Here is a 10,709-nt window from a genome sequence, read left to right as displayed (position 1 = left end):
CAAGTAAAATGTTAATTACAAGTTACTATAGAAGCTCTCCATATGAATTTACAATCTATAAGGAATAGGGCATAGCTACAAGTGGATGAATAATGATACAAGTTGCTTTACATATGCCAGTTGGAGATCTTATTGGAATACCAGTTGGGTGACCTCTTCCAGTTCAATTTCACTCTACTTTAGTGTCATTGTGCATGAGAAACATAGAAGCGGAGCAGCGCTTTTAATGGGAGTCCCAAACATCAGACACATACCATTCATACATGACTTGCCCCATTTTTTGTTACATTTTATTTTATGAATGTTCATTAGTTACCATATATTATATGCAATATAATTGCATTATATTGTACGTTACATATTTTTTATGTAACTTGTTCTTGTTGTGTTTGTCCATATTCTGTAGGAAAGAAGATAAATTCAGGTAATAAACTTAATTATTAATAAAACCGAATAGAAAGTCTTCTTCCTCATTTGTCCATGACATACATAACACTTGAATCCACAGGTTTCATTTAGGAGCTCTGAAAAATGTGTACTCATCCCCATTTAAGAGTTCATATAGACTAATATATTAAACATCTGTGTTCATATATTAAACATCTGTGTTCTGTCCATGTGCAAAACTGAGAGAATACAGAAAGCACACTGATCAATGCAAGACAATGTGGTAATTCACATGAATATTTTCACTCATGGTCTGCATGTGAAAAATCACAGCATACTATACCTTGACCCATATTTTGAATCAGACTCGTCCATTGTAAGTCAATGGGTGCATGAAAAATGGATCACGCACTGGTTACCATCTATATATCATGCATTTTTCTTTGATACATTAAAATGATAAAGATAGGAAACTGTGTTTGTCCTGTGTTATTAAATTGCTCATGTAAAAAATGGATGCCATACAGATTAACAAAATGTTAGCAAAATTAGTCCACAAGTAATCTATCAAATCATACTTCTCAAATCAATAATAATGCTACAGCTTGACTCTAGATGTGTATCACTAGGTGACAAGAAGAAGTATATAAAGTATAGTGTTTAAATAAAAAAATTTTATTTCACAACAAAATGTTAAAACAGTTACTTAAAAACATACATGATTAATATAGAAAGGTGCTGGAAAAAGAAGGGAATAAGTACCAACATTGTGCAAAGTGTTTCCAGGCAGCTCAGAATAATAGATGATATATATTTAGTATAAAATAGGTTAGGGAGATATTAACCATTTTTCGCTGCTATCATTAGCATGCTTAATGTTGTGGTCACTCCCTTGTCCCTGTAAAAATGCAAGTTAAATATAACTGACAAGTGTGGCGTTTAGGGACTCATTTTTTACTGTATTAAGATCCTTGGTTGTAAGGTGCATAAAGTGTCACAGAGAAATAAATCATGTCAGAGTTCCTAATGTGATTTACAATAGCTGTAATAGCTGAGCCTCTATTGTGCAAGGTGGAATCCCTGTAACCCGACGCACGTTTCGCGCCGCTTCTTCGGACATACGAATGGCACAAGGACGTAAGAAAATGTGCAAACGGATTGCATATGCATGGATATGCCACTTGCTCAGCAACTTGCTGTAGTTTTCAGTACAGTCAGTGTTTTATCAGCAGGAGAGTATCACTAAAGGAGTAGGTCTCTCCTGCAAGTCAGTCCAGCTAATCTGTGTCACCCCACTGTAACGTCCGCCACAGGCTCAAATAGGCTACCTCAGACAGACTTGGCACAAATAGTGAGGATAAATATTACCTGATGGGGTCCAGTGGATTGCTACGTACAGGAGGTCTGCAGTTTGGAAGTGCGAGCCAGGAATGGTCACCAAGCTGGGTCAAAGCCAAGAAGTCTTGTAAAGGACAAAATCAAGATATTCAAAATAGTCAGAAGACATAAGCCAAGGTCAAAACACTGAGCAATGATAACAGCAAAAAGCCAACAGACAGGAATGAACCAGAAAAGCGCAAGACTACATCTGGCATCTTCCAGCAGCTGGAAGGTTTAGTAGGTTGTGGTGCTTTCCAATAGGCTGTAGTAAGTAGCAGATAACTTAAGATAGACAGCGCACACACATTCTGTCAGACTAGATGGCACTGCAGGTACCGGCCACTCTAAACTTAGTGGCCAGACACAGCCTGAGGCATCCAGAGCTTCTAGCACTTCTGACATCTCTTCTATCATCAGCGCCACCCATAGAGTGAATATGGCAGTGTCTGACAACAGAAGCAGACATTGCAGGAGCAGGTTCTGGAAGAACCAAAAACACTGGACATGGATTAAAAAATAAAAAAAATAATGAAAGTATAAATAAGTTTTTTTTAGGAAATATATCTACTATATAATCTGGATTAGTATAGAACAAGGCTGACAAAAAAACTAATACCATAAAATCTATAAAGTTTATTCAAAAAACCAACCCAAACGTAAAAACATTAATATTAAACCAGGTCACTATTTATTGACCCACCATGCTAGACAACATCTAAGGTACGTAAGGGTATGGGTATACCTAATTCACCCTTTCCACCCCTAACTTAACCCTTCCTATCTGCGGAGGTTGGCACCCACTTGTACGCAATATGGCGCCCCCCGCTCCCTGGCAGCTCACCCTTCTATAAAAATATCTTACATTACTGGCAACCTCCGCTGGCAGGTAGGGATCACCTTAGGGATTCACTAGGGTCACTATAGCTGTCCCATTAGTCCATGATTGTCTAAATGGTTAATTTGTACTAGACAGAGTTTTTTGTGGTGGTGATGTCTTAAGTAGAATTTCCTGGTTGGGTACATACTGTTTCAGTAATGTAAGATGTTTTGTACGGTATGTTTTTTTGTGGAGGTATATCCGGTAACTCCAATTGATGTTATAATTAGGGATAGAAGGGTGAGCCGCCGGGGAGTGGGGGCACCATATTGCGTTCAAGAGGGTGCCATCCTCCGCAGATAGGAAGGGTTAAGTTAGGGGTGGAAAGGGTAAATTAGGTATACCGATGCCCTTACATACCTTAGATGTTGTCTAGCATGGTGGGTCAATGAATAGTGAACTGGTGTTATATTAATGTTTTTAAGTTTGGTTTGGTTTTTTGAATAAACTTTATAGATTTTATGGTATTAGTTTTTTGTGAGCCTATGTATTTGAAAGTGAATTAGCAAATACTAGGCACTATGTGCAAGAGTGCCCACACACATACATAATAAAAGAAAATTGAAAAAGAAAAAAGACACTTGTATATAACATACAAATAATAGAGACAAAATGGGGACCACATACTGGTTGTAGTGTATGGAGGGACTATATACCTATAGACAATAATGAATCAAAATCTAATCGAAATAATATAGATTAAGTCCCTGATGATACCAGAAAAATCAATAATAAAAGGTGTGATCAAAAAGATAAATACCCAGGGCAGACATATAATTGTGTATAGGAATGTGCCCAACATAATCTGAATATAAACCAGTAATGATAATGTTACTCATCAATAATATCCATGTGCCTAAAGAAACTCACTTAGATATGTAAATCAATACACCATAATGGAATACCAAAGGTCCAATATCAAGGACTAGGCAATCAAGCAAAAAGAGGTGTATATAAAGCGGTATACACATGGATATAGATAGTATAAGTAGTGAGGATAAATATTACCTGATGGAGCTCTAGTGGTGGTCCCCGGTTTGAGGTGCGGCGCACGCCCCAATCTATCATCAGCGCCACCCGTAGAGTGAATATGACAGAGTCTGGCAACAGAAGCAGACATTGCAGGAGCAGGTTCTGGTGGAGATCCACACCCAGCCCACCAATATATGGCAGCTTGCTGAGAATGTACAATGTACACAGAAAGCTGGCAATCAATGGTTTGGGTAAGATTATACACAGCTCAACATTCTGGCCACTGCTACATTTACAGCAGAGAAAACAGGGATCCTATCAAAGCTGCACTATGAAGCACAGTAAGTGATACATAGCTGGAATCAGGCTCTCTGTCCCTAAATCAGGCTGCTCTCAGATTCTGTAGCAAAAACCTGCTGAGAGATTCCTTTTAACCACAAACTTCTCCCTTCAGGTGCAACAAAATGTTCTGACAAATGCCTTCTTCACACGTTTGTTTTTAGTGTATGTATGCGGTCCCTTTTTTTTAAGGGCTGCAAATATAGACACACGCACACCCATTGTATTCAATGATGGTACGCACATATCAGGTTTTTCACATGGACCATGTATCAGTGAGAAAAACCCGCAGACATGTCAATTTTTTTGCGCAGCTTGAACAAAAAGTGTGCTGCACACGTGCACAGTGATGACACACGGATGACATCTGTGTGTCATCAGCGTGACACATGCTGGCGCCTGGGAAGAAGTGGTACAGTTTGCACTGTTCCCAGGTTCCGGTGGCTGAAGGCAGCTCTCATCATTGTCCTCTGAGATCAGCGTGACCAGGGACAATATCCCATAAGGTTCCCAGGCTATTAATAACAGCTCATAGCTGTTTGCTTAACCTTTACTGGTGAATTTATGGGGACCCCAGAAAAAAAATGATGTAGGGTCTCCCTATAAATTCAAACCAGCAAAGGCTAAACAGACAGCTGTGGATTCATATGAATAGCCTGAGAAGGGGTCATGGATGTTAACCCCTCCCATGCTAGCCCTCAGCCGACCCAAAAATGGCACATCCATAAAATGTGCCAAATCTGATGCTTAGCCTCACTCTTCCCACTTTCCCTGGTTAAGTTTCAAGTGGGGTAATACTTGTGGGGTTAATGTCAGCTTTGTATTGTCAGCTGGCATCAAGCCCAGGGCGTCTTATAGATGCCTCTACATTACTAACCTCTGGGCTTGATGTCACATGACAATACAAAGGCATCAACCCCAACCCTATTACCCCACTTGCCACGGCCAGAAGACAAGTGGAAAAGCGAGGTTAAGCACCAGATTTGGCGCATCTTAAGCATGCACCATTTTTGGGGCAGCTGAGGACTGATGTTGGTAGCCTGAGAGGGGGGTAATAAATGTGGCCCCATCCCAGGCTATTAATATTGATCCACAGCTGTCTTTTTAGCCTTTGCTGGTTTTAATTTATAGTCATTTTTTTCTGGGGTTCCTTGTAATTTCACCAGAAAGGCTAAGCAAACAGCTATAAGCTGTTATTAATAACCTGGGAACCTTATGGGAATTTGGTCCTTTTCCAAGATTACATCAGCTGTGGGCTTTCCCTCTGCTGTTTATGAAAATTGTGCGGGAACCTACACCTTTTTTTATTTAATTCTTTATTTTACATGGGAGGGACAAAGCTGCTGATGAATGCAACTTCCATTATTGTTGCCTGGTCGTGCTGATCTCAGGTAGACCAAGCAACAATGATGAGAACTGCCTTCAGCAGCCGGCACCTGGGATGACATGTCACACAGACTGCATACGGATGCCACACTGATGTTAAACCCGGACATACGGAATCAGACAGCAAACAGACACACTGATGCCACATACGTACATGCAGATGGATTACGGACACAGATCCCAGATCTCACCAGTACTGAGTTTTCCTGTACAGGAATCAATAGGATGTGTGAAGGAGGCCTAATACTAATCATCCATTTCTTAAAACATCATCACTAATATTGTGGTATTTTCTCTTCTTCACAGATTTTGATGAAAACGGTATGTTTTACAGTATATTAAATGTATATAGTTAGTAAAAGTAGATTGGAATAATGTATACATAGTATATTTATTTAACTTGAAATACTCACTACTTCCACTAAAATAGTGTAGTAGTACTGAAATCTACTTTGATTCTCAGATAGAGATATAATAATTGCATATTTAAATAGTATCATACAGCACATTTGTGTTTATCAGTTTAGAAATATCTGTACCGGTATATAATATATGTGTTCTCCTTCCCCAAGATTCACATAAGCAAAAAGGTAAGCATTTTAAATATATGTATATACACATACGAATATATACAGCTCTGGCAAAAATGAAGAGACCACTGAAAAATGTTTAGTTTGTCTGATTTTTCTCTTTATAGGTATATTTTTGAGTAAAATGTAAATTGTTAATTTATTCTATAAACTTCTGACAACATGTCTGCGAATTTCCAAGCAATACATTTTGTATTTTTTTTTCTGAAAAGGAGAAATGGTCAAAATTAAAAAAAAAAAAGACCCAGTGCTTTCAGACCTCAAATAATGCAAAGAAAACAAGTTCATAATCATTTAGAAACAACAATACTAATGTTTTAACTCAGGAAGAGTTCAGAAATCAAATTTTGTGGAATAACCATGATTTTTAATCACAGCTTTCATGCGTCTTGGCATGCTTTCCACCAGTCTTTCACACTGCTCCTGGTGCAAAAATGTAAGCAGTTCTTCTTTGTTTGATGGCTTGTAACTATCCATCATCCTCTTGATTACAGTCCAGAGGTTTTCAATGGGGTTCAGGTCTGGAGATTGGGCTGCCCATGACAGAGCTTTGATGTGGTGGTCTCTTAATTTTTGCCAGAGCTGTATAGATAGATTAATAGATTAATAGATTAATTAATAGATTATTCTTGGTATTTGACTCTTATAATATAAGTTAAAGTGTACCTTACATGTTGCACGTGCACGCCTATATGTGGTCAGCATAATTTATAGGCAGATTGATATATGGTTTTGTTGGGAAAGACTCAGTGGACTCGTGAATTATTCATTTAAATTATTTTTCTTTCTATGCTTAGAAGTCCAGTGGGTGGTCCTAAAGAAATTGACAACTATTTTTATGTGCATATTTTTATAGAGAAGGCATAATAGGATGTATTTTAATCAATTTATGCTCTCTTATCTGACAACTGGAATTATATAGTTCATGTATATAGGGAAACCTCTTTTGAGTAAAATACTCCAAATTACATGGGAATAACATGACATTGGAGTATTATTAGAAGCAGAAGTATTGACACATGAAACAATATTGAAACAGAAGTAGTGATGGCTTAGGTGTAATACAAAATTACTGATGCAAGTTGGAGTGGCAGAGGTTAGAAGACAATGATGACATAATAAAATACCAAATAAAAAAAAATAGCTTGAATAATTATAACTTTCTGGAATAAAAACAATCAGATAAACAAGATAAATCCAGTAGTTTTGGCTATTTATTCATATCTGTCCATGGAAAAATATTTTTACTTACATTTTCAAATTATACCAATTCTATTACCGTACTTTGATGTGTTAATATACATTTTGCAATTTTGTATATTTACAAGAGTGACTACCCTTTTCTGCAAAATCGGGACAGGGTCCTCATATGGTCACCCCCACCAGGGAAGCTCCTGGACAAAGTATCAACCTTGAGATTTTTGACCCCTGGATGGAAAGTGACTACAAAATTTAACCTAGTAAAAAACAGGGACCATCTAGCTTGCCTAGGGTTGAGACGTTTAGCCGATTGAAGATATGACAAGTTCTTATGGTCAGTGATAACAGTAATGGGATGGACAGCCCCTCCAACCAATGTCGCCATTCTTCAAATGCCAATTTAATTGCCAAAAGCTCCCTATTACCCATGTCATAATTTCTCTCAGCCAAAGGAATTTATTTTGGAAAAGAAGGTGCATGGATGCCATTTACCAGGGGATGGACCCTGAGACAACACAGCCCCAACCCCCACCTCCAATGCCTCAACCTCCACAACATTGGGCTGGGAAACATCTGGTTGGCTAAGTATAGGATCCATGACAAAACAGCTCTTAAGGGAGGAAAAGGCCCACAGGGCATTGTCCGACCATTTGGAAAAGTCCAACCCCTTCCTTCTTCTGAATAATTCCATATGAATTTCTGGTAAAAATTAGTAATGAACTGATCCCACCCTCAGTCGTACATTCTGTACAATATGAGTGAGAGCTTTCTGTGCAAGTGGCGCTGAGTCAATGGCAAAGATGGGAATGGGCTTAGCTAAAGCACAGCAAACCAGCCCATGAGCTCTGGCAAACTCAGCATCAACTATGCTGACTACAGCAGGAGAAATGGGAATATCCAGCACGTCCATCCAGTGTAAGTAAAATAACCAAAATTTATTAGAACATTTTAAAAAACAATTTTAAAAAAAGAGAGAAGAACCCTCTTTGGTGATGCGTTTCTGGCGCACCACAGCGCCCTTAGTCATAGGAACTAATACAACATGGATAAACAGGTTTATATGTGACAGGGAACCAATCACAGACATAGCATTCAATTACATTGGAAAAGGCTGCAGCTAGACTCACATAACAGAACTTTATCTTATTTTTCTCCAAATAAATTGAAAATACATGAATATGTTTTAAATATCCACAAAATCTGTTTGTCAATTCAATATATATAAAAAAGATCATTTTTGTAATTCATACCATGTGGATATTTGGTGTCTAAAGTTAGAATCCAAAAGGCTTCCCGCAGAGCTAATTGCTTCCTCCAATCTCCACCTCTAGGTGACTGACTAACCCTTTCAATACCAAAAAAAGAAAAATCTGATAGATCGCCTCTGTGCACAGAAATAAAATGTTTAGTAGCCCCAGAATAACCTAAATTATTGTTTTTTATATTTGCTATATGTTCCGAAATTCTTTTTTTAATTTTCCTTGTGGTATAACCTATATAGCAAATATTGCAAGCTTTACATTTTATGCAGTATATGACATGATCAGAGTCACAATTGATAAATGATTTTATATTATAAGTAACATTGTGATTTGAGGAAAAAGAAGTTCTTTTGTTGTCTGCAAATTGGCAGACATTGCATCTATTACCAAAACATTTAAAGAAACCCTTCACTGATAGCCATGATGTGGGAGTTTTTTTCGGGCGCACCATACTGGGAGATAAAACATTCCCCAGTGTGCAACCTCTTTTAGCCACTACCCTGCATCCGTTTTGAAGAATTGTACATAAAGATCTATCTTGATTGACTACAGGAAGATATTTGAGAATGATCTGTCTGATTTTGTTATACTGACTGCTGTAAGCAGTAGAAAAGGTGATCTGCGTTTCAGGAGCGGCACTTGCATTCTCATTTTCAGAATACAATAAATTGGCACGTGGAATTTTGGAAACTTGTCTGAATGCATGCTTTATGTTAGATTGTTTGTATCCTCTATCAAGTAATCTGTTAGAAATAATGCGGCTTTCCTTATGGAAATTTTCTTCACTGGAGCAAATTCTTCTCACTCTAGTGAGCTCACCCCTAGGAATGGCATGAATGGTGTGACGAGGGTGTGCGCTTGAAGACATTAGGATCGTATTACCAGAATTGTCTTTTCTATAGAGTGAGGTGTTAACCCTCTGTGTTGTGTTACTGCCGGTAAGGAGTACATACAAAAATGAAACTTCATCCGATGGAATGCCGCTGGTGAAACGCAGATTGAAACACACGTGTGCACAAGCCAACACACGTGTGCACAAGCCTGTATATACATATTCCCCCTTTTTTTGTCTATTATAAGTGCAATACTTTTTTTAGGAGTGTGATAGCAAATGAACACACTCTTTGCACTAATTGTGACAATTATTTGTCTGTCTGTTGTGTATGGTCTGCTGGATGTGTTATTTCTATTTTTCTGCATGACAGGGTTTATTAGGGCTAGTTAGGATCAGTCTATGTTGAGCAGGGGCGCCATTGCGCAGGTATATATAGGGTTCCAACCTCTGCTGCTAGGAAGGGTACAGATAGTTGGTCCAGTAGGGAGTTTGTGCACCCTGTATCTTTGTCAGCAGCCATACGTGTATTAGATCGTGTATGTGGTATAGAGAGTTTTATTTAAAAGAAGTAAATGTTAAGTTTTATTGTGTTATTTACTCTATTTGAAATAGTGTCTTTTTCTGCGGTGATGAAACGCAGATTGCACTGATTGTCATTCAGGTAGGACATAAAGTCAGAAAATTTAGTCGCTTCCCCCTGCCAGATTAGCAAAATATCATCCACAAATCTCCCATACCAATTAAGGTATGGGAGAAATGGATTGTCATCTGTAAATATGTAAATTTCTTCCCACCATGCCATAAATAAAACTGCTAAAGATGGAGAGAACTTAGACCCCATAGGAGCACCCATGGTCTGAATATAGTACTCATTTTGGAACATAAAGAAATTGTGCTTTAGTAAATAATGTAAAGACGCAAGAATAAACCATTTCAATGAGTCTGAGTAACTGCTATACTTATTTAGGTGATATTCAATTGCTGTCATAGCCAAAGAGTGGGGAATGCATGAATATAAATTTATGACATCACAAGTTACAAAAGAATAATTGTGGCACCATTGAAAAGTGTCAAAAACCTTCAAAACTGATGAGGTATCTTTAAGATACCCTGGAATTCTGGGATCAAAGGCTGAAGATACTCGTCAATCAAATTACTAAGATTTTCATTTAGGGAACCCATCCCAGAAATTATAGGTCGCAAAGGTGGAGGGAAAACATTTTTGTGTGTTTTTGGGAGCCCATGAAAAATGGGAATAATTGGATGTTCAGGAAGTAGCCATTTATAAATCTTGTTGTTAATGACCCCCAATCTCTGTGCATTATTGAGTATATCAGTCATGTCATATTTGAAAGACAATGTAGGGTCAGATCTTAAAGAAGTGTATGTGCTGGTATCCTGTATAATAGATATTATCAATTTACAGTACAAAGCAGTATCTATGACTACTATACAGCCCCCTTTGTCCGACTGACGGACTG

General features: G+C 38.0%; 1 protein-coding gene across 1 annotated transcript in view; it reads left to right on the top strand.

Annotated features, from left to right (window-relative positions):
• The first annotated feature begins 410 nt into the window (after nucleotides 1–410).
• MUC19 (mucin 19, oligomeric) overlaps nucleotides 411–10,709 on the top strand; it is a 763,086-nt gene continuing 752,787 nt past the window's right edge. Inside the window, exons 1-3 of the mRNA XM_077264813.1 lie at nucleotides 411–424; nucleotides 5,648–5,662; nucleotides 5,914–5,931. The gene's annotated coding sequence lies outside the window, so the exon portion shown is untranslated. The remainder of the gene's footprint in view (nucleotides 425–5,647; nucleotides 5,663–5,913; nucleotides 5,932–10,709) is intronic.

This window comes from Ranitomeya variabilis, chromosome 5 (assembly GCF_051348905.1).
Source record: "Ranitomeya variabilis isolate aRanVar5 chromosome 5, aRanVar5.hap1, whole genome shotgun sequence".
NCBI classification, from domain to species: domain Eukaryota; kingdom Metazoa; phylum Chordata; class Amphibia; order Anura; family Dendrobatidae; genus Ranitomeya; species Ranitomeya variabilis.
This window is presented reverse-complemented; position numbering and strand designations above follow the sequence as displayed.